Source organism: Amphiura filiformis, chromosome 2, assembly GCF_039555335.1.
Source record: "Amphiura filiformis chromosome 2, Afil_fr2py, whole genome shotgun sequence".
Classification (NCBI taxonomy): Eukaryota; Metazoa; Echinodermata; class Ophiuroidea; order Amphilepidida; family Amphiuridae; genus Amphiura; species Amphiura filiformis.
The window spans coordinates 40227564-40233409 of record NC_092629.1 but is presented as its reverse complement, the minus strand read 5'-3'; positions in this window follow the sequence as shown (position 1 = coordinate 40233409).

Genomic DNA, 5846 nt, shown 5'->3' with positions numbered 1-5846 from the left:
TTATAGCTTTGCATTCGGCCTAATGCCGATTTTTTTTTTTTCCTAAGCGCGCGGCAAATTAATGCCGTTTTACCGGCCCCGGGATTTTTTGCACTGAATCCTCCCATTTTGCCTTCTGAATCATCATCATCTAGAACGCGTGTTAGGCAATGTTATTTTGGAACATTATTATTTTGAATGTTTTTTGCTTTCCTTGCTATCTTCTGTAGATAGCATTTAGGGCCTTGATTCACACATCTAATTTTTTTTCTTTATGTTTAATGATTTTTTTAATGATATGACTGTCTACCGAAGATAGCAATCATGCCGGGTTTATATGAGACAAAAAGTAATTTTTTGCGTACTGAAAGAATCATCATTGTTTTTTGTTTTGTTTTGTTTTGTTTTTGTTTTGTTTTTGTTTTTTTTTTTTGTTTTGTTTATTATTTTATTTCCTTCATGTAGATAGCATTTAGGGCCTTGATTCACACCTCTAATTGTTTTCTTTATGTTTAATGATTTTTTTAATGATATGACTGTCTACCGAAGATAGCAATCATGCCGGGTTTATATGAGACAAAAAGTAATTTTTTGCGTACTGAAAGAATCATCATTGTTTTTTGTTTTTTGTTTTGTTTTTGTTTTGTTTTTGTTTTGCTTTTTTGTTTTGTTTATTATTTTATTTCCTTCATGTTCCCAATAATCTCTGCTATATAAGTGCCGTTTTAAATTTTGGTCAACTTCTTCATTTTAACATTTCTTTATAGCTTTGCATTCGGCCTAATGCCGATTTTTTTCCCTAAGCGCGCGGCAAATTAATGCCGTTTTACCGGCCCCGGGATTTTTCGCACTGAATCCTCCCATTTTGCCTTCTGAATCATCATCATCTAGAACGCGTGTTAGGCAATGTTATTTTGGAACATTATTATTTTGAATGTTTTTTGCTTTCCTTGCTATCTTCTGTAGATAGCATTTAGGGCCTTGATTCATACCTCTAATTTTTTTCTTTATGTTTAATGATTTTTTTATTGATATGACTGTCGACCGAAGATAGCAATCATGCCGGGTTTATATGTGACAAAAAGTAATTTTTTGCGTACTGAAAGAATCATCATTGTTTTTTTTGGTTTGTTTTTTTGTTTTCTATAAAGAAATGTTAAAATGACAAAGCTGACCAAAATTGCTATCTTCAGAAGATACCAAGCAAAAAAAAAATGATAATATTAAAAAAATATTGCCTAGCACTAGTTGTAGATGATGATTCAGTACGGCGCGAAGCGGCAAAACTGCATTGAACGGGGTTTGCGCGCTCAGAGAAAAAAATCGGCATCAGGCCGACTGCAGAGCTATAAAAATATGTGAAAATGACGAAGCTGACCAAAATTTAAAACAGGACTTATAAAGCAGAGATTATCATCTGTCTGTTTCTATATTTTTACCTCTCCCCACCCCCACACTTTTTTTTTTTTAAATAGCGCATCATATAGGGCGAATGCCGATTTTTAAATTCGGGCAGAGTAACCGTGCGCGTTTTAGGATTTTTCGCTATATCTACTGAAGATAGCATTTAGAATCTCATCCCGATTCATTGCATCTTTCTACTCTAGAAGTAATGTTTTATATTATTTTCTCTAAATATTTACTTCATCATGTAGCGGCGAGATTTTTCTTTTCCCGATCAGAAAGTTTAAAGCGATATTACAGACTCATCACTTTCCGCATCTGCCTGCTGCTCTATTTTTACCTCCCCCCCTTTTTTTTTTAATGCGCGGCATAGGCCTATAGTAGACTGCTGCCCTCAGTCGTCAACCATCTGGATTGACGACTGAGAAAACTACGTGGAAAAAAAGTGACGGATTTTGCAACAGGATTCCTGTGGCATAGAGCGTGCGCAGTTGTGTCCAAATTGACCTTTTGACCGAGTTTGTTGTTTTTAGAAGTTCAGAGCGCGATCTTGTCACAGCGGCGCGGTACAGCGACGCGGTACACGGGCGCCGCTAGTCAGTCGCGCTACGGCGCATAACCAAAGTCGCATTGAATAGTTTTCAGAAGTCCGTCATGATTTGGGCCCCAGACAAACAAGAACCTAGACCTATGACTTTGGTTCGCGTAGTGAAGTCAACACTGCTTAGCAACTAGACTAATTCCAATCAGCCGTCTACACTTCGCATGTACTGTGTATGCTTCGTAGTGACGACTGATTATCTTACAGCCAATATCATGACGGACTTCTGAAAACTATTCAATGCGACTTCAGTTGTGCGCCGTAGCGCGACTGACTAGCGGCGCCCGCGTACCGCGTCGCTGTACCGCGCCGCTGTGACAAGAACGCGCTCTGAACTTCTAAAAACAACAAACTCGGTCAAAAGGTCAATTTGGATACAACTGCGCATGCTCTATGCCACAGGAATCCTGTTGCAAAATCCGTCACTTTTTTTCCACGTAGTTTTCTCAGTCGTCAATCCAGACGGTTGACGACTGAGGGCAGCAGTCTACTTAGCAACAACTTTGACAAGGACGCATACCCGGACGCAAGCAAGCTAATATATTCGCGTCTACGGAACATGTCGCATTTGACGCGGTCGATAACGGCGCAGCAATTACGCAAACGAGCGCGTCAGACATGTATGCGATATTCTCCTCGCCTAGTAACCCCGTCAATCCGTCAATATCACCTTGGATACGGGGCTTCACCTCCCGCTGTGGTAAGGGATGGGCAGTAATAGGTCTAGGTGGTATGTCTATGATTTGGGCTGTAAGATAATCAGTCGTCACTACGAAGCATGACAGTACATGCGAAGTGTAGACGGCTGATTGGAATTAGTCTAGGCCTATAGACCTTTTTCTCAGACGTCACCAATCAATCGATATTGGGGTCCAGCATTCGAGTCATCAGCACCCAAACGCAAATACCGCGCCGGCGCGAGCGATCAACTTTGCGCCACTCTAGGCGTCCTGCGCGGAATTGCCAGCTCGCAGTACGCGTTTAGTTCTTCACGGTGTAAAAAGTAAACAAAATTGTGAAACAAAACAAAGATTGAATTTTAAATAACATCGCGGTTTTTCCGTATCTTTTGTATTTTATGGCATCAAAACTAACTGGAACAAAGGTAACTAGTATACAGTTACCGTAAACAATTATTTTATGGAAGCTAACGTGAAATATGACAAAACAGAGGAGAAAATACGCAATATTTGGTGTTTTTACATCGTGGACACGTGAGAAACGCACGTGTTGTTTGTTTACATCTCAGACCCCAATATCGATTAGGTGACGTCATCAGAAAAGGTCTATAGGCCGAATGCCGATATTTTTTTTATTCGCGCAGAGTAACCGTGCGCGTTTTAGGATTTTTTCGCTATATCTACTGAAGATAGGCCTAGCATTTAGAATCTCATATAGTCCCAAATTAACGCCTATAGTCCCGAATTAAACCAAAACAAAATATTGCAGCATTTGAAATTTTAATTTGATTCTCAGTAGATATTGCACCAGTAGGCCTAATTCGATTCGAAAATATATATCTCCCGCAGGGGACAATGAAAACATAGGCCTGCATTTTATTTCAGCTTTATACTAGTATTCAGTAGGTAGAACAGTAGAACAAAAAAAACACATGCAATTAAAATTATAAATCAAAACAAAATGAAGCAGCATTTGAAATTTTAATTTGATCTTCAGAAGATAGCACACCAGTAACATGATTCTATAAAATATCGCTTTTAGGGTTTATATACCACTAAATCCGCCTGTGAAGCGGTTTCCGGTAAAAGTTTATCACGCCTATAGTCCCAAATTTTGCATAAAAATTCTAGAAAATCGGTACAATATTAACAATTTTAGTGTTGAAAATCGTGTTTTACTAGAACTTGTGAATGTGATCTCTACAAATTTGAAAACTAAAATGCGAACATTTGAGTGATATTTACGATTATGTGCGCATGAACAAACGAGGTCAGAACGCGGTTAGCAGTCGGATGTAAACACGGGAAAATGGGCGGCCATTTTTATAGCACTAATTTTCTCAAAGTTCATAGTCCTAAAATGTGTAGTCATTTTCAGAAATGTTATGCAGAATTTTGTTCTAGTTAAGATGATATCAAATATATATTTCACTGTTGGACGTAACTCGACTTATGGCCAAAACGCGACCCCTATTTAGCACGTAAAGTCTATGGAAAGCTTTTTTTGTGTTATGTACCCTTTTTCTCGTTCAGCAGACAAAAACGACAACCAACAGGCATTTAAATCTGAGCTATCTGCACTTGATAGCAAAATCACACGAATCCGACAAACACAGAAATGACGTAAAACAGATAGAGAAATGTAAAAGCTTTATTTCAAAGTTTGTTTCAGCGTCATACGGTATTCGGATCTTGAGATATTTCAATTTTAATATTACCCATGTAAATCAATGCAGGAGCTCTATAGACACCAGCACCAGAATCGAGCAAATTACGGCATGTCTCGGCACATTTTCTTTTAGTATAAAAATCGGCACTACATTAGGCCGAATGCAAAGCTATAAAGAAATGTTAAAATGACAAAGCTGACCAAAATTGGTATCTTCAGAAGATAGCAAGCAAAAAAATAAAAAATGATAATATTAAAAAAAAAATTGCCTAGCACGTGAGTTGTAGATGATGATTCAGTACGGCGCGAAGTGGCAAAACTGCATTGAACGGGGTTTGCGCGCTCAGAGAAAAAAAATCACCATCATCAGGCCGACTGCAGAGCTATAAAAATATGTGAAAATGACGAAGCTGACCAAAATTTAAAACGGGACTTATAAAGCAGATATTATCATCTGTCTGTTTCTATATTTTACCTCTCCCCACCCCCACACTTTTTTTTTTTTTAATAGCGCGGCATATAGGCCGAATGCCGATTTTTTAATTCGGGCAGAGTAACCGTACGCGTTTTAGGATTTTTTCGCTATATCTACTGAAGATAGCATTTAGAATCTCATCCCGATTCATTGCATGTTTCTACTCTAGAAGTAATGTTTTACATTATTTTCTCTAAATATTTACTTCATCATGTAGCGGCGAGATTTTTCTTTTCCCGATCAGAAAGTTTAAAGCGATATTACAGACTCATTACTTTCCGCATCTGCCTGCTTCTCTATTTTTACCATCCCCCCTTTTTTTTTTTTTAATGCGCGGCATATAGGCCGAATGCCGATTTTTTTTTATTCGCGCTGAGTAACTGTGCGCGTTTTAGGATTTTTTTCGCTATATCTACTGAAGATAGGCCTAGCATTTTAGAATCTCATATAGTCTCAAATTAACGCTTATAGTCCCAAATTAAACCAAAACAAAATGTCGCAACATTTGAAAGTTTAATTTGATTCTCAGTAGATATTGCACCAGTAGGCCTAATTCGATTCGAAAATATATATCTCCCGCAGGGGACAATGAAAACATACCGGTAGGCCTGCATTTTATTTCAGCCTAGTATTCAGTAGGTAGAACAGTAGAACAAAAAAACCATGCAATTATAGGGTTCATATACCACTAAATCCGCCTGTGAAGCGGTTTCCGGTAAAAGTTTATCACGCCTATAGTCCCAAACTTTGCATAAAAATTCTAAAAAATCGGTACAATATTAACAATTTTAGTGTTGAAAATCGTGTTTTACTAGAACTTGTGAATGTGATCTCTACAAATTTGAAAAGAAAATGCGAAAATTTGAGTGATATTTACGATTATGTGCGCATGAACAAACGAGGTCAGAACGCGGTTAGCAGTCGGATGAACACTCTTGTTCCGGCAGTTAACAGTCGCCAAGTATAAGAAGAAAAGTTTAAGAATTTTAAACAATGAATGTTCAAAGGCGTGATTTTGCGCTTAATCTGCAAAGTTTA